We start from the raw sequence: 19,068 nt of genomic DNA on the forward strand, positions 1-19,068 counted from the left end.
AGCAATATTAAAACAATCAGGGGACAGGGGACAGGGGAAAAAATGCACAGCAGAAATTTCAGCATATTCACTGACCAGTCATAAATGCCCAAGTGAATGGATAGATTTTAATCCGATGCCAAGATGCCCAGTAAAGTTGGGTTTACCTCTTGAGGAGGGGTATTCTAATGTCAGGGTACCACTATGGAAAAGATCCTTTCTTGTGCTACTGCCCAAAGTATTTCTCCTAGCAGTGGGATGAGATGGAGCTCTCTACTATTTGGCTTACCTGCTTCCCCCTTTTCTCCCTGTTTTGCTGTTCATGCCTGTCTAGTAAGGGATCCTGGGGGTCACAGCTGCTTACCTTGCCTGTTGTAGGCAGGCAGATAAGGTTAGAGTAGGTTTGGCTATAGGAGAATGACATTCTTTCCAAGCCCTGGCTTTATTTTATTGTTTACTGCAAACATGTCACCCAACAGCAAGAGTCTCGTGTTTCTCCAGCCCTCCTTCACCATCCTCCCAATGCCAATGTTGCCGTAAAAACCCTACCAGGCTATGCAGAAGAAAAGGAATAAGTAGGTGGGCTTAAAAGGACTTTGTATTTTTGTTGCTCTTGTACATCAACATAATTATGACCATTATTATTATTTTGTCCAAAGCCATCCTGGAGGACCAGAAACAAATAGAATATTCCCTTTGATTCCAAAGAAGGAGTCTCTCAGATCCAGTACTAACAGCGCAAATACGCTGCTGCCCCTGTGTCTCCTTGGACAAAGACTTTGAGCTCCTCGGAGCCCTCAGATTGCATGAAGGTCTATGAGGTCCTGTCAGGTCTCTTTTGATTAGTATTCTGCATTTATAATATCTCCATAATGGTAAAACAAAGGAAAACAAGCCCAGAGAATGCATTTTTAATCATCAATCATTGCTCTTTGTTTGTTGTGAATGAGTGGCAAAGTGGGATACCGAGCCTACAGTAATCTTCTCTTTTCGCCGCAGCAGCCGGGGGTGTGAGAAGGCAAACAAAACAAAATTGGGGGGGAAAAAACCCAAGTGAGCAAATGCAGCAAGATAGAAATAAAATCCACAACAGGGTTGTTTGAGAACGAATGCCACCCATGAAAACTAAGTAGGAAGGAGCAACACAAGAGGGCCTGCATTTTCTGAGCTACATTTTGACCCAGGGGTGGTTTAGAAGTCACAAGGCACAGAACCCAAAAGGCAGCTTGTTGTTGTTGTTGCTGTTAGCTGTCTTCAAGTCGGTTCCGACTCATGGCAACCCTGTGAATGAGACGCCTCCAAGAATCCCTATCTTCCACTGTTTTGCCCAGATCCTGCAAGCCTTTGCCCATAACCCCCTGACTGAGTCTATCCATCTAGTTTCTTCTACTTTCTACCTTTCCTAGCATTATTGTTTTTCTAGAGATCTGTGCCTTCTCATGATGTGGCCAATGTACAATAGTCTCAACTTGATCATCTTTGCTTCCAAGGAGTGCCCTGGTCTGATCTGTTCAAGGACCCATTTGTTTGTCTTCTTGGCTGTCTATAGGATCCTAAGTCCTCTTCTCCAGCCCCACATTTCTTTCTGTCTGCTTCCTTCACTCTCTAGCTCTTGCATCCATTCCTGGTCATTGGGAATACAATGGCCTGGATGATTCTGACTTTGGTAGAAGGCAGTTTGGTAGAAGGCCAGTTTACTCTTCCCAAACTCTGGCCTTCCAGGTGTTTGGGAGTTCAGTTCCCCAAATCTCAGGTCTTTGGCCAAGATGGCTGAAGTACAAAATACCTGGAGGAGCAGCGTTTGGGAATCTCTGCCCTAAAGCCACCCAGCAGCTTGGTCACATTGGGAAGCCAGGACATAATCTGGAGGCTTTATAGGGCCAGGTGCCACTCTCAAGCCAGCAATGTCCAGCTAAGCCAAAATTGCTCAGTAGCACCTCCTCAGCACACAGAGAACAAGGATACAGCCTTCTCCTCCTATATCTGTGAACCAAGGCCGGCCCTACCATTAGGCAGAGAAGGGTAACCACTCCATCCAAAGCAATAGATGCTGGCAGGGCAGCAGTAAGACCCTCCCGGCTGCTACTCCTTGGCTCTACAGCTGTTCCCTTCTGCAAGATGACTTGTCCCAGGCTCCTTAAATTACACCAATGCCTCGGTTATATTGAGGGGACACTGTCTTATCACCAGTACTGAACTGTCTTGTTGCTGTCGGTGTTGGCCAACATCCAAACATTAGCCCTGACTAGAGCAGATCTATTGAAGTGGTGAAATTTTCAAAAGATTTTTCAATTATTTCCTGTTGGATTTATGAAGATTTTTGCCAAATTGCCGATGTTCTTGTTGGTTACCCCAACCAAACACAATCCTCAATCGCTCCCTTGCAAGGACTGGATAAACAGAAGCAAACTGCTTAAGTGAACACAAAGCAGCACTTCCTTGACATTCACCCTCTCCATACAAAAACAATTAACCTAGCAGAAGCCTTTTACATGCAGAAGGCCCAGCAACCTCTTCGTCTGCTCAAAGCATTTGGTTTAAAACCAGCAGTGTTCTTAAAGGGAGATCTGTGAGCCAGCCCTGGAGGAAAAACGGAGCAGGCATACGACATATGTATCCTATTGAAAAATAATAAAAGGAAAATGACTTTGTCATTACCTTCATTGGTTTGTCTGGATGCAGGCTTCTCCCCTTCTCTCTCTTTTCCTAGTGCTCCTTTATTGTTCAGACCATAAATAATGCGTCCAATTTAGCTTTCCAGGTAGCCATCCTCTCCTCTCCTGCCACATTTATTACCTTCTAACGTTAAATCAGATACTGGAGATGAGTTACCTTACAACGTACCTTGCCCCAGCTGTCCCCAAAACTAAGGGATGTCATATAGTCAAGGGGAATCTGATTTTAAGATCAGAATTGGAACGTAAGAGGAGTTATGTTAGATCGCACCAAGGGCCTCTCTGGTCCAGAATTGTGTTTGCACAGGGGCCACTGAGTTACTATCGGCCCCAGAGTATGGCATTCCTGTTTCAAAGTGATTGTGAGTCACGCTAATGTATTACTTTTTAAACACTATAACAAATGATGGGGATTAATTACTTTTTAAAAAGTAACTTTCAAAGCAGTGCTTAAAGGCATCCATAGCCCTCTCATTCTCTTGCCCAGCAGCAACTAGTGTTCAATGACAGACAAGAGCCTGGTAAATAAGTTGTTCTTCTTGTTGTTGCCGGTCTATAACTCACAGTATCCTCCAGCTAGCAAGCCCTAAAGTACTTCCTTCGCCTCATCGTCATTTATTTATATAGGGCCATCCTTGTACATGGTGCTTGACAAAATAAAATAACAATGACAAAAACAGCCAGCCCTGCCAAAGGCATACAGTCTAATACACACACACAGAGAAAGAGAAAGACGGGAAGGAAAGACAATTACAAATATAAACTAATGCAACACAAGTTTAATAAATTAGCCTGATTGAAACGTTGCTGAGGTAGACTGCCTCTGGCAATGGAGGTTTCGTTTAGCTGCTATGGCTTTTAACTATGGGTCACTTCTCCACAGTTTGGAATTGCCACTAGGATAATTTCTAGATGCAAAAGTCTCTCCGATTCTCAGCGCTGTTCCCCAAATCCTTGGATCTTGTTGACAAAAGAGCTGGAAGAAGGAGGGAGCTGGCTCAAATGCCTTCCAGGGGAGGAGTGGCACCCGAACACTTTTATGTTTTTGGGGATCCTGGCCTCTCCGCTCCCTTCCCAGCTCTTCCCGCCCTGACTCACGGGGCAGCCTTGGGCAAGGCTGCGCGTCGCTTTCTCAACCTGCAAAATGGGAACAAACAATAAAAGCACACCTGGCTGAGTTGGGTGGCGCAAAGTCCTCATTAATAAGCCATTAGGGAGAACATGGTGTGTCAATGCTCCGAAGGCGCAGAGGACTCTATTGTCAGCGGATGAGGCACTGCAGCCACGCTGTCCGAGAAGCCAACAAAATCAGAGGCTGGGTAGTCAACCTGTTCAAACGAAAAAGAAAAAGGAGCATGATTTCTTGAGAGACCTTGGTCATCATTAGGCATAAAATATGGAAAATAAAGTGAGAGGAGGAAGGTGAACATTATTTTTTGTTGGGTCCAGAAGAGACTCGTGGCATGAGCTCCCTCCCACATACATTCTGTAATCCCATCCCAAACTCAAGATCTGCATAGAAAGCCAAACATGGCAGTATAATGTGTGAGAGTGAGTGAACAAGACCTATACTTTTGGGCCTGTGAATCCTAGCCGTGCCATTAGCTCCCACTGTCCCTTGTATCACTGTCATTGATTCTTTTCATGGAGGGCATTTTGTCCCTCCTACCAGATGCTCAACCTTCCTCCTGTGTACAAGGACTACTGGGACAGGTATTCGCTGAGAGGGTATGCTACATAGGGAAGCATCCCTCAGCACCTCTCTCCTACAAGTCAAAACCCTAAGACTACAAATAATCCCTCTGTTTTAGAGAAGGTTTGTGAGAGCAGCACCCTGTTGGCTCCATTGGCTCTCACTTAGAACCTGGAGCCAAAAAGAGAGAACCAGAAGCTGTGAATGCCGTCTCCGGATTCAGTGGACACAGTTCTTTGAAATGTGAAGTTGAAGGCTTTCATAGACATTGAAACGAACCCTTCATGAAATGCTGACGGAGATAACAATGAAAAAAGGAGGCGTTTAAGAAAAGTGGCGCCTTTGACGAAGAGGAGGAGAAACAGAGTCTGTGCATTTCTAAGTGACCACCAACTTTTGTCTAACGTTTCAAAAGTTGAGGCAGATTCACACACATGACGCCGTAACAATTTACTCGGAGCGTATTAAGAACTTGGATCCCTTGGTCCCTCTGCCCCAATGAAAGCCGCTCTCCTGGGTCTCAGGCAGGGAGGTTTTTATAGTCGCCTGCTACCTGTTCCTAAAGTCTCATCAGATTCCAGCCTTCAGTGGCCAGATTTATTTGTTTAATTAGGTTTAATTACAATTACCAGGCCACGGCAAGGCTTTCCAAACAGTTGAGGTAAAAGGCAATAATCATAAAATACAGAGAGTGAAAGATGGAGAGATGAACAGCAAAAACCCAATTTCAATTGAAAGTTTTTCTTTATATACAAAGATAAAAGTTTCTTTTCCATTTAGAAGAGTGAAGAGCTCAGTAGGTTTCCCTACAGAACTCAACTGGAGACAAAAACAGAGATACATGCGGTGGGTACATACATGTATCCGGACCCAATTTCAGATGCTGATTTTGACCTTTAAAGCCTTAAACCAGTGATGGCAAACCTATGGCACGTGTGCCAGAGGTGGCACTCAGAGCCCTCTCTGTGGGCACATGTGCCGTCGCCCCAGCACAGAGTTTGCCAGAGTTTGTTACTAGAAAGCCAGAGGGACATGGCACTTTGCAATAAATTAGTGGGTTTGGGGTTTCAGTTTGGGCACTCGGCCTCAAGAAGGTTCACCATCACTGCCTTAAACATTTAGGACTAGGCTACTTGGAAGACTGCCTACCCCATAAGAGCCCGCTTGAATATTATGACCAACGTCTGCGTTTTGGCTCATTCTAAAAATCATGAGATAGCTAGATATCAGGAGCAGTGCCTTGTAGTAGTGGCCCCCATGTTTTTGAAGCTCTTCATCTGGGCAGATATGTGTCTGGCCTTGCCCTTGCTAGGGTTTCAAATCTGCACTTGATTTGTGCGTTGGGCTTCAAAGTTGTAACTGTGGCTGGTTTTCATTTGTGGTTTTGCACTGCAGCATGTTGCTTTTGTTGTGCCATTTGGTGTTTTATTGTTTGTTTTCATTTTGATTTTTGCAGACCGCCTGGTGAGAAGGCAACGTAAAGGATGTGTAACACCCAAAGGTAGGTTACACATCCTTTAAGCAAACAAACAAACACCCAAATGTTGTCACTGGAGAAGTTCACAGGCCCAGTTTCACATCTGGCGCAAGTTGACTTTGTTCCAGCCGTGTTGTTGGTATTTCTATCCCATTTTCATCATCTGAGATGTTGTGTGTGTGTGTGTGTGTGTATGTATGTGCGAGGGAAAGGGGGAGGTTTGCTTTTCATGTCAATATTTGCCTGATTAAGACTTTTTCTTTTCCCTTTCCCTTTTTCTTAATAACGTGTAACCCAAGAGCAAAAGTTTCGTGTGAGAAAATGGCACTTGGCAAACAGTGGCTCTCTGATATGCTCTAATTGCTTTTGGTAAATTGACAAGGAGGGGGGCAAGAAAGCAGATACGACAACATTTAATGCTTCTGAGCAGTTCATTTCTTGGGCTTTTCCAGAGGAATGGGAGGCTGTTGAGAGAAGGACTGTTCCCCGCCTTTCTTATATTAGGTACTTTTTTCTGTGCAGTTCACACATATACTCCAAATGGAGCCATACTGTTTTCAATGGGACATTTTTAAGGTTGCAGCCTGTTAGATCATAACCCCAGAACTACTGGAGAGAGGAGGATGGGATGGTGTGGCATTTCCACTGACATCGGTCGGGGAGATGGGCATCGTCCTCCCCAGCAGCCAAATTTGCCCATAGAAAGCTCTTTGGAGTAGAGAAGCTGCTAGCAGAAGAAGGTTATTGCCAAGAATTGCTGCCAGAATGGGTTGTTTGGGGAAGTCGGAAAAAATACAGATAGTTGCTGGACCTGAAGGCCCCTCTTACCATCTGACAGGCCTTAGCATCTAACCCAGTGATGGCGAACCTATGGCACACGTGCCAGAAATGGCACTCAGAGCCCTCTCTGTGGGCACATGTGCCATCGTCCCAGCACAGAGTTTACCAGTGTTTGCTACTAGAAAGCCAGAGGGACATGGCACTTTGCAATAAATAAGTGGGTTCTGGGTTGCAGTTTGGGCACTCGGCCTCGAAAAGGTTCACCATCACTGATCTAACCCCTCAGCTTCATCAGCTTAGCAAAATCACTCTCCAGTAGTGTTCAATGGCAGCAGGTTAAACACACACACACACACACACACACACACACACAGCACACAGCAGGCTGAAGAGACTGGTCAAACTGCCCTGGTATGCATTCCAGCCCAGCCGCCATGCAAACTGGCACAGGATCAGCTGCTTCGCTTCACTGGCCTCCTCCAGCCCCATTGAGTCTGTTGGGCTCCTCATGAAATGGACAGGCAGTACGTTCTGGGCCAAAAGTTACTTTTCCACGCAGTGTGTAGTTACACAACGTGGTTACCTACCACCGCCTCGAGATAAGTCTCTGAACAGAAATGCCACCTTCGGAAGCATTGCAGCTTTGAAGAATAGCCACCGAGGCCAAAGGGAGCACAAAGGGGAGTCCCTTGTAATCCTTGCTGAGATACCTGGCTGCCCACTGTTGAGAAAAAGAGAATGGGGAATAGATAGGTCCATTTGTGATGTTTACACACTCATAGAAATACTGGACTTGAGTTACAACCATCAGGGTTACAAGCTGAGGCAAGAGTTAGACTGCTGCTTCCCATGGAAGTCTTTTCCATGCCAGGTTCAGAAGCCAAGGAGGCAATCTTTATCTAGATATGAAGCTGAACTTCAGCATTGCTCCTTCTCCTTCTCCTTTCCATCTCCTCTTCCTCCTCCTTTTCCCTCCATCTCTGTTTTCTTCTCTTTCTCAATCATTCCCAGATTCTTGGCTAGAATCTGAGTCATTGATGGTCTGGTACAAGTGCAAAAAGCAACCCTCCTTGGAGCATGCCATATTATCCAATGATGCCCCTCTGGATCCTTAGATCAAGTCCAAAATACTGATGGTCCCAACCTCCAGGTGGTAGTACCTGGTGGACTATGAAACCAAGAGGAAGAGAAGGAGACAAGTAGTGATTTTCTGTGGTCATCCCAACTCCCTTTTACTATTGTACCTAACTCTAGGGCACTTTACAAGGAAAGAGAAGACATGGCATCTCTCTCACAAGGGGCCAGAGATAAAGGGGAGAGGGGATGTTGGAGATTGTCTCTCCTTACTCTCCACATAAATCCATCTGTAATCTTCGCATCAAATAAGGCTTTGTTTCCGTAATCTTCTCTAGTAATCTCTTGCTCTTGCAGTTCAAAACCTGCCTCTCTGAGCAGGGCCTTTACAAAGCCTTGGTGGGCCAAGGGCCTGCTTTGCTTGCCTTTCAGGAAGGTCCGTGCGTTCGTTTGTTCGTTCTTTCCTTCCATCCATCTGGATCCCCCCCCTTTGCCACTTTCCCCTAGAATATATATTTCTGGTTAGCAGATCCATTTCCTTGGTGATTGAAGGTTCAATCCCTTCGATCGCCAATATTGAAAGTAATAGCTGTGTTACTCTGTTTTAGCACCAAAAGGACCCCAGGAGCACCTTTGAGACTAACTGGGAAGAAAGAAAGCCTAGCATAAACCAGGACTCAACCAGATGGACCAATGGCAAGATTTGCTCTGATGGAGCTTCTTCTAGGTTATTTGGCGATAAGTTTTTAAAGATATAGGGTTAAGGGCAGTTGAAACTCAGAGATGGCCATCAAGAGGAAGCTACTTCGAGGTTACAGACCAAATAAAAGGTATCCGTTTCCGTAGAACTTTGTATAGGTCCACGTTCGTAAATTATGTGGCTCTCTCGAAATACAAAAGTTGAGGAAGGCTCTCTTTGGCCAAGGGACCCAAGCAGAGTGACCGAGGCAGAGAGAAGCCTAATAAACTTAATGATGATGATGATTAATAAACACAATAATACGTCTGATTTAAAATAGTGTAAGCTGCTCTGATAGCCTTTTGGCTGAAGAGCGGGGTATAAATACTATAAATAGATAAATAAATAAATAATAAAGTCAATACATGTAATAATAATAATAATAATAATAATAATAATACACATAATACACACAATAATAATAATAATATCCATAATAATAAAATACTAATGTTAATAATGATACACATAATATACACAATATTAATACTAACAATAATACACATAATTATAATACACATAATATACATGATGCTAATACTAATAGTAATACACATAATAATAATAATAATAATACTAATACTAATAATAATAATAATAATAATACACAATATTAATACACATAATAATAATAATAATAATAATAATAATAATAATAATAATAATAATAATAATTTCTTTCCCTCCTCCTCCTCCAGAGTGGCTTCTTTGCTCGGGAGAGAGGCCATTCGCTGCCTCTTTCTTTCTTTCTTTCTTTCTTTCTTTGTTTCTTTCCTTCTTTCTTCCCTCTCCTTCGGAGAGAGCCAGGGTCCGAGGGAGAGGCATCCGAGTCCAGTCCGGGTTTTCCTTTTCCCCCCCTGGAATAGAAATCGGAAAATTCGATAATCAAAGCAAAGAGAGAGAGAAAGAGAAAGAGAGAGAGAGGGAGGGAGGGAGGACAGGGAAGAGAAGAAGAGAGAGAGCGAGAGAAAGCGGGGCTGAGGGCAACTTTGATGGCGCATGCGCGCTGGGCGCCTCCATCCCCGGCGGCGGCGGCGGCAGCAGCGGCAGCGGCAGCAGCAGCAGCAGCCCCGTTCCGCCGCCGGACTTGGGAAGAAGTCCGCCCGAGGCGCCCCAAGTGCCCCAGGTAAGACCCCAAAGGGAGAGGAAGAGCCAGGAGGAGGAGGAGGAAGAGCGAGGGAGTTGTGTGCAACGGCTGGCTCCTTGGCTCCCTCTTGGCATCTCTCGGGGCAAAGGACGGGGGGCTCTGGACTCATGGCCAGGAGAAGAAGGAGAAGCCCAAGGAGGGAGCAAGAGCAGCAGGAGGAGGAGGAGGAAGGGGGAGCTGGGCAGGGGCTCTCCCTGGGCCTGCAAAGGGGATTCCTTCCTTCCTTCCTTTTCTTTTCCCTTCCCCCTTTCTTTCTTTCTTTCCTTCTTTTCTTTTTCCTTCCTTCCTTCCTTCCTTCCTTCCTTGCCCGGAGTGCCTCTGTTTGCCCAAGTTGTGCCAAAGTCGTCCTGCCAAGGACCCCCAGCGCCTAGCTGCCCCTCGGGAGGCTCCTTCTCTGGGACCCTTGGTGCCCCCTCCTCCCCCCCCCCCAGGAGCAGCAGGTGGCTTTTATGCCCCCCTCCAAGTTCTCTCTCTCTCTCTCTCTCTCTCTTTCCCTTCTTCTTGGAGAGGGGGAGAGGGGCTGGGGCTGGGGCTGCCGGCCCTCTCTGGGCGCCCCGTTTGGAGCCCGGGAACAGGTGCCCTCCTGGCTGGCACTGCCAAGGCCAAGCAGAAGGGGGCAGCCAAAGGGAAGGAGGGAGGACAAGCTCCGGACCGAAAGCCCCAGCGAGGACAAGGGCGCTCCCAGAAGAGCCTCTCCTTTCCCGGCTCCAAGAGAGACTTCTCTTTCCTCTCCCATTCTCTCAAGGAGGCTCGACTTTCTCTTCCCGAAGAGACCTTTCTTCCTTCTCCTCCCGAAGAGTTTCTCCTTTCCCTTCCCGAAGAGAGGCTTCTCTTTTCCCTGCTAGAAGGGATGGTTTCCCTTCCTCTTCTCCTTTTCCCTCTTTAAAAGAGATCTCTCTTTTCCTGGCAGAAGAGTTTCTTTTTTCCCTTCCATAAGGGATGTGCTTTCTTTCTCTTCCCTAAGAGTTTCTCCTTCCTTCCCTTCCTTTCTCTAAGGGACATTTCTCCTTTCCTTCCATAAGGGATGTGCTTTCTTTCTCTTCCATAAAACTTCTTCTTCTCCAAGGGATGCTTCTCCTTTCCCTGCCAGAAGACTTTCCCTCTGCCTCTCTTTCTCCTCCAAAAGCATCGGAGGGAAGTAGCCTGAAGCCCAGGAAAGCTGCTGCTGCTGCCAACTTCTTTCTCCTCTGGCTGCTGGAAGGGCTTCTCTCAGGAGAGGAACTAGGGATGCTTCTCCTGGGAGGCTTTGCTTTCTCCTTTGGGAGGGAGAAGGGGACAGGGGTTTTGTCCCAGGCAAAGATGTCAGCTCAGGAGGGGGCTGAGACTCCAAAGAGGGCTGCGTTCTTAGGAAGATGGAGCCACACTTTAAAAACCAAAAGACATCATAATAGTTGGTGCTAGAAAGGGTGCTTGTTTGCTTGGGTTCATGTGTGCAAAGCCCTGCTCCTGAATGCCTCAGTGCCTGCCTTGGTCTTCTTGAAAGTCCCCAGGAGTGTTTGGCTACCCTTGGCTCTTTCCTTGGGCTTCTTATGGGGTGGGATGGCGGTCCCTGTCTAGGGAGAGGAGGCAAGTGGGTGCCAGGGGTGCCAAGGCCAAGCTGGTGATGCTTTCCAGGTGGGGAGCCCAGGTGCACCTCTCTCCTATTTGGTGCCAGGAAACTTCCGGCGTTGATGCAAATCCCTGTGGCTTGGATCTCTCTCTGGCGTCTGTGGGAGAGGAGCAAAACTTTCAATGAACTTGACTAATAAACTCCATGTGTTCCTTCCTTTTGGCTTCCCTCCCTCCTTCCCTGCCTTCCTACTTCCATTAGGGATCCCCTTCATCCATCCCTTTCCCTCCTCCTCCTTCTCCTTCCCTCCTTCTACCTGTGGGCCTGGGCCAGCGGAAGAACCTATTTCTATTCCCAGCCTGTTGTTCACTTTCTATCTTTGAAACCCCCATCTCTGATCTGGGCCGGGGAAGCCTGGTGCGGTCTTTGTGGCAGGGCCAGTCTTGGGGGTGAACTTTGGTCGTCGGGTTTCCAGGTCTTCCGCCTCCTGTTTAATTTATTAGGCTACTTATTTATTCTGTTGATCATAATCTGTTGCAGGTTTCTATGGAAATGTTAAACTGATCTCTTCAAGAAATCAAACTCCATATGCGTGGGGAGAGTGCTTCCAGCAGACGCAGCAGCCAAGGGGTTTTCTTTCTTTTGGCTGGTTTGGCTTTCAAAAACTCCACTTTCCTCCCTCTGTTTTCCTTTTGAGGTTTCCGTATCGATCTGTTAAGTAAAAGAGCGAAGCTGGAAGGAAAAGCCTGGAAGTAGGAGAAAGTTAAGGGGCTCAATCCTCGCTTGAGGCTTCGGGGTCTTAAACTGGATTTTGGAAAGGTTTTGTCAGATTACAGAAAGTCAGGTGAAGCAATAAGGACTCTTCCTCGGCTTGTCTTTGCTCTCAAAGCACAGCCCAGGGATGCAGATAAAAGCAAATGATCTTTTCCTTTTCCCCTTCAGGTTAAAATCATCTCATTTCTCTTTATAAAGGGACTGTGTGTATATGTGTATATGTCAAGTTGCCTGTTGACTTCTGGCGACACCATGGGTTTCATAGGGCTTAGGCAAGGCATACTCGGAGGTGGCTTGCCAGTTTCCGTCCTCTGAAATATAGCACCCAGCACCTGATGTTTGTCGGTGGTCTCTCATCCAAGTACTACCCAGGGCTCACCTTGCTTAGCTTCCAAGACCAGCCAGGATCTGGTAGGCTGGAGTTGTATTGTATTACTTGTCTCTGAATTATAGGAGGCCAGGATCCAGAGGGAGGCTTCTGAGCCTTTTGTTTCAACGCAATATGTGCAGTGTTCATACCTACATGGCGTTTTTCATTGAAGCAGCTGTTGCAGACTTCTCATCCCGCAAAACTTTATTTTCCTCCCCTTTCATTTTCTTTAAAAAGACCCATTTAGGACAGTGTGATAATCTTAGGACGCTGTTCCATATTCTGGATCCGTGGAACGAAGTGAAATGTGGGGGTCCCTGTGCTAAACAGGTGCCAACGGAGGGAGGGCCCTTACGTCCTAAAAGGAATGGCCCAAAGTGTGGGTTTATAAATACATCCATGATGTTTGACTCTGAACAGATGATCCATTATCATTCTTTGAAACCTCTCCTTGTTTCTGGAAACAAACTCCTGTTTCTTTTTTTATAAATGCATTTTGATTCCTTTAGAAAAAAGAACAAACCTTCAAGATGCAGGCGTTCAAACAGCTCCGGCTCAAGCAGCCCTAAACAGACTTAAAAACAAGGCAAGTGTAAGCCGAACTTGTCTGACGAAATCCGCATCCTTGATTGCTTTTAATCTTATTAATTCTCCTGTGTCTTGTGTTTTTCTTCCCTTCTGTATTGCTTTTGCTCTGGTGCGGTTTGCGCACCATTCCTCCCCACCTAAAAAAAAACCACACACACACACACACATTATTTTCTTTCCTTTGTAAATCTTTTGGGTGGCTGTTTGTCCCCTCCTTGCCCAGGATTTGAATTGCAAACTGGACCCACTGAAACAACATCCAGCGTGGCACTGAAACAACATCCAGCCAAAAAAGACACACTGTGGCTTTAAAGCGGGGAGTTTGCATATTCCCCTTGTATCTTTCCCCTTTGCTAATTATTGTGTTGTTTTCAGAGCAAATATGTCATATCCATGGCGACCGGGCAGGTTTATTGTCTTTCAGAAGCAATAGCTCACATAAGTAATTAATGACTTTTTTTTCCTCTGGCTTAGGTTAAACAGATCATTCAAGGAAAGTCATCTCTTCCCCTCCCTCCCTCCCTTTCCCTCTCTCTCTTCCTCTCTCTCTCTCTCTCTTTCGCTCCCTCTCTTTTAGCTCAGTGACATAAGAACATGAGTTAGAACAAGAAAAGACTTTAGCCAAGAAGTCAGATTTCCCCCAACCTTGTGCCACACACACACACATGCACATTGCTTTTAAAAGCCAGGGCACATCAGTTTTCAGGCAGTTGACATTGCCATTCCTTACAGAAGAAAGGCGCTTCGGTCAACATAGAGAGAGAACCGAAAACCTAAGACTTGGCTCGTTGCTGCAACGGTCCGAGAAAGTGTGCAAGAAGGTTGCTTTCCTCCCCTGAATCCTCCCCCATTAAAATATACATTTTCCTTTCCAACTCGAGGCAGGCACCTGTGTGTATCCTAAAACACACACATATCTGACAATGAAGACATCTTACGGATTGTTTTTTCCACCAGCATTACGCTGTGGTTTTTTCCTTCTTAAGCAAAGTGAGATTTAGCTCAGTATACGGTTTAACTTTTGCAAACTTCTAGTATCTGTTTCAAAACCAACCCTTCTCTCCCCTTGTTCCGGTGCCACTTGCGTCTCGTGGGACTTATTTAAAAGTCTGCGTTCCCAATTTCTCCTCCGTTGCGAATACAGAACATGCGATCTGCTTTAGACTGAGGCCTTGCTCTTCCCTGGGATTTGCAGAGATGCTGCCCCCCTTCCTTCCCCAGCCCCAGCCCCAAAACCACCCCACGTAATTTCATTTTCGGGAGGATTTACATCCCCAACTCATCTATATAAATACCAGGCAGAGAGAAAAGCTCTGCTGACTGCCATAAACAGAAGCTTCTTGGCCGTGCGTCAGATTTTTAAAAAAGGAAAATACTTGTGCGTTTGACTGAAAGCAGGTACATCTGTGAAGGCTGCGCTCAATACTCTTTCTCCTTGAACTCATTTATTTTAAAGTTTTCTTTCAGTCACCCCCCAAAATAGCCCAGCTGCACTTTCTGAACTCCGTTTTGCCCCCAGCAGAAGTGTCAGAGGTCAAGCTGTATCTTGTTTGGTGTGACACACAAATATTGGTGCGGCTGACACAGACTCAGTGAAGCCGGTCTGCTGCCCTTTCCTCTCTGTCCTGCCATCGTTTCTCCAAAAGTCTTCTGAGTCCAGGTGACAGAAAGAGAAGTCAAGCAGGGGGATGCCAAATCAAATTGACACAAGTGGAAAACACCGTTCGTGGATTTCTTAAAAAGCAGGCCCATGTCCAGAGAATCAGATGCAACTCGGCTGTTTTCCATGGACTACAAGCAGAAGAGGGGGGCAGGATGAAAGGTAGATGGCAAGGATGGAGCATCTTGCTAGACAGCGGAGAAATTAATGTTCGGATCAGGAAAGGCTTTGAGGGAGAGTCTCTTTGCAAACCAGTGGATGGTCTTGGAAGCACCAAGGGCCCCCAAAATATACAAATGAAACCTTTATTTGTCCTGAGCCTTGGGGTCCCTCTGACTGCATATGGAACAGATAAAGAGCAGAGGGTAAGGAAGCCAGAATAGCCGGGGAAGTTGTGCTGGGCCCCTCTCCTCTCTTGCCGATCTCCCTGGCTCTGCGCATAGAAGGAAGCCTGGCTTTGATCCCTAAGGCGGGGAGGTGCCTGGCCTGCGTTTATGCCCTGCCAGAGATGGTGATGTGTACAAACAAGTGTTGGAACATGGGAGGAAGAGTGCAAAGTACCAGCGAAGGAGGCAGATGGGGGGGGGGGGGATAGAAAAGAAAACCAAAGAAAAGAAGGACTTCAAATTGACTCCACTTTGGTGGACTGCTGCAAGCCAAAGAGGAAAAAGCAGGAGTGCGTCGTAAATTTTGCTAAAATTAATCAACCGTTTAAGAGCGCTGTGTTAACGAACCTTTCCAGGCAAGCAGCCTCCCTGCCCACATCTGATGCCCCCCACTTTATCTCCAAGTCCAGGAAGGAGAAGAAAAGGGTGCCAGCATCATCAGCATCATCTTCTGCAAGAGGGCAAAAGAAGGCAGGGAAGAAATTAGCACCGAAATAATAAAAACATCCCTCCCTTCTCTAACGGAGAAGAAGTGGTAGGGGTTGGATTTATAGAATATAAATCCTCAAGTGTCCTTGATCCATATTGTCAACCCCCTTTTCTTTTTCTTCTTTTTTCTGGTCTGATTTGTCCTGTGTGCCTTTGACTGAAAAGGCACGTAGAACGAGAGAGAGAGAGAGAGAGAGAGAGAGCGACAGAGGGGGAGAGAGGGAGAAAGAGAGGAACGTGTTCTCAGCTTTGTAGCTCATTATCATTCTTAATAAGTCTTAAGGAATAAAGAGAAGCATTGAGTGTAAATGCTGGGTAATCCTAACACTCCTCAAGGTGAGAGGAGTCTTGAGGACACCGGAGAAAGAGCGAAGGGGAGGGGGATAACTGGTTCTGGAGAGGAACAAAAGGGAGCCTTTTCCCTGGACACAGTGGCCAAGGCACCTCTCTGGCTGGTGGCCGCACGGGAGCCTCCTCCGCAGTGGCCTCCTTCGACTGCTATGGAAAGAACCCAGCTGGGTTTGGGGTGAAAGTGGGCTTTTTGGCAGATTTTTGCAGCTGCAAGTCTGGTACGGAGAAGGAACTGTCTCCTTGTTACCTTACTTTCAAAAGTTCATCATTTGGGACACAAACTCTTTCTGTTAATTCCCCTCCCGAGGACTTCCCTGGCCTGTGAATATAGAATCATAGAGTTGGAAGAGACCCCAAGGGCCATCCAGTCCAACCCCATTCTGCCATGCAGGAACTCTCAATCAAAGTATCCCCATCAAATGGCCATCCAGCCATATGTTGGCAATTGAGGGGACACTCACGACAGTGATAGCTTCCCTCCACCCCAAACTATGGAGTTTATCACACGAAGGAGATTGGGAGTTTATCCCATGAATATCTGGGGGGGGGGGAATTACACTAAATGAATTCACACAACGTTGCACAAAATCTGCCTTTAAAGTGGTCACAAAGAAGTGTTAGAGCGCATCTTTTTACTTTTAGGATTCCAGCGACGATGCATTTCCGATATCACTTTTTTTTGTCGCAGTTGCGTGTGATAATCATTCACGCAATTACTCGCCATTTTTTTTGCTTTAAATGCACTTTAATCTCTCTTTAATTCCGAAATTAGCCTCAGTGTGATAAACCCCTATATGTGCTCCCCTCTCTCTCTCTCTCTTTCTCTCATATATCTTTGCTGGAAGTAGTACTGATGCTGCCACATGTTGGATTGCATCAATAGAATGCCAATTTCCATCGCGTAGCGTTGGCCATTCCTGCTGCAGCAGCCATGGCAGATGGATGTCAGCACCCCAAGGCCCTTATGCTAGGGGTGATGGAGAAAACAGGCCTTCCTCTTCAGATGAGTTGTGGCATAATGTGCGTCACTCCGTGGGAGTGCCATAGAATAATTCCCATGGGAGTTGTTAATGGAATATCCACCTGGATTTCACAGGAAAGATTTCCAAGGAGGTCTTAGTCAAGGGTCTTTCTTGCAGCAATAAATCCGTGCGGCTTATCCATCCTTTGTCCTCAATTAAGGCAAAAGTTAATATGAGAAAGATCTTTCTAGCATCTCCCAACCCCTCTGTAGCCACTGTCCCGCATCCAATTACTTGAATTCCTCTCGCCATCATTCCTTTATTTCCTAGAGGATTTATCTCCAGATGCGGTTGCCTTTTTTAACGGTCGGAAGAGGATGCATCCTCTTAAGCGTGCACTTTTGGACACTAGGTGGCTTAAAGTTATAGGAATGGCTTGTCTGTGTGCTAAAGGGGGAAGAGGCGCTTGCTTCTGTTGGTGGGCTCAAGGAAGTCAGTCTAACAGCAGGCTGTGAGAGCGTTTGATGCCTGGCATTCTCTTGCGCTGTGACAATGTGCTGAAGCCCTTCTAGCTCAAACAGTGCCAAAGGGAGACGGGAAAAGTGAGTGACTCAGGCTGTAAATTTTGCTGGTGCTTCTTTTGGCATAGGAGCTCCAGATCTCTCCCTCCCCATACCCCAGTATCTTTTTGGACAGGTCTCTCCTGAAATTTCTAGGGATCAATATCCTAATTCGAGGTAGGATGTTAGGATTAAACTGGAGAGGATGCAAGATGCTGGGAATTCCCACTGTCGCTTTTGATCCCTCCCTGGAGATAACAGCAAGGAATGCTTTCCCCATTGCGTGAAGTGAAGGGAAAAGCCCTCTCTAGGTTTCTGAAAGCTAGAGAACCCACTTTGTACTAACACTATAAGTTTACAAGAGTTTGTGGTTACTTTAAATGTCATTGTCCTCCTCTGATAGGGTTCTGGAATTGTAGTCCATTTCCTAAACTGTGAACTGCCCCAGTAGAGGTATCTCGCAGTACTTCAGTACTTCAAACTACAGATCCCAGGATTCTTCAGGGCAGAGACATGGCAATAAAAATAAACTGCTGTAATGGTGTAGCACAGATTGTCAGTGGGTTGCTGGGGGCTTTCTCTGGCCTTGTTGGATGCTGTGAGTCTCCAGCAATATGAAAGGTCTAGTCTTCTTCCATCCTCCATGTCCTTGAGACGGAGTAAGCAAGGAGTTGCTTTGAGTTGCTGGAGCACATTCTCCTACGTTTCTTCAAACTTTGGGGGTTCTCTGAAGACTGGTCCCTGAAACCGTTCTGCAGGAATCTGTGCTTTTAAAAATAAAACTCATTCTTTCTGTCTGGATAGAAGCAGATCTTCCAAGAAACAACGGCTGTGCTTGGTTTGTTTGTATTGTGTCTTTCCTTCTAAAGGTGGTCTGAGAGGGGTGAAGGTGATGGTGAATGCTGTCGGGAGTTGGCCAGGGTCAGCCTAAGTTAAGCAGAACCTGAGAGTTGGCAGGACTGGGTTGATGTTTGCTTAACTTCCAGGGACCACTGTTTGGTGCATCATACAGAAGGGGTCTGACCAAAAGATGCTGAAGAAGAAAAGGGTACAGCAGGGAGGGGAAGAAGCAGGTTGGATTCAGATTGGCAGCACCTAAATTAGGGCATTGCAGAGGCAGAGGATTAAGCTGGACCTGGAAGTATTTATAACCAGGTCAGGTCAGGAGTCAGTGTGGCCTAGTGGTTTGAGTGTTGGAGTAGGATTCTGGAACACAGGGTCTGAATCCCCCCTTGGCCAGGGATAGGGGAAAGTCACACTTTCTCAGCTTCAGAGGAAAACTGGCAAGCCTTTTCTGAACAAATCTTGCCAAACAAATGCTGTGGTCGGTTTATTATTATTATTATTATTATTATTATTATTAGTCTGCCTCTCCGTATGGATTGCAGGGGGTTACAATAAAATGATAAAAGTACATCATACAATAAATCATAAAATTTCACAATCCCGAACTCTCCGCCGACATAACATAAAACCTTAGGGTCTCCATAAGTCAGAAATGGCTGGAAGGCACACCACAACAACAATAACAACAAGTCATGACGATCCAGTGGGCTGCTTTAAGGCTCCACTTAGCTCAGTTTTCTGGATACAGCGGTGCGGCTTGCATCCTCCCCAAAAGACATGGAAAGGTTTTGGGTTCAAGGCCTGTCTGATCTCACAAGACCTCTAGCAAGACAAATTTAATCTGTGCAAGACCTCTCTGGCCAAGCGTCATTTGTCTTCTCCACCATGTTGGGACGTCTACAGAGCCCTGAAGAAGGGATTGCCTTCTCATGGTGGAAAGGAATTTGTCTGAGGTCAGTTCTTATGCTA

The 19,068-nt window shown here is 46.2% G+C and overlaps 1 protein-coding gene across 1 annotated transcript in view; it reads left to right on the forward strand.

Moving 5' to 3' along the window:
* The first annotated feature begins 9,503 nt into the window (after positions 1 to 9,503).
* CASZ1 (castor zinc finger 1) overlaps positions 9,504 to 19,068 on the forward strand; it is a 248,152-nt gene continuing 238,587 nt past the window's right edge. The window contains exon 1 of the mRNA XM_042479516.1: positions 9,504 to 9,543. The gene's annotated coding sequence lies outside the window, so the exon portion shown is untranslated. The remainder of the gene's footprint in view (positions 9,544 to 19,068) is intronic.

This window comes from Sceloporus undulatus, chromosome 7 (assembly GCF_019175285.1).
Source record: "Sceloporus undulatus isolate JIND9_A2432 ecotype Alabama chromosome 7, SceUnd_v1.1, whole genome shotgun sequence".
Lineage (NCBI taxonomy): Eukaryota > Metazoa > Chordata > Lepidosauria > Squamata > Phrynosomatidae > Sceloporus > Sceloporus undulatus.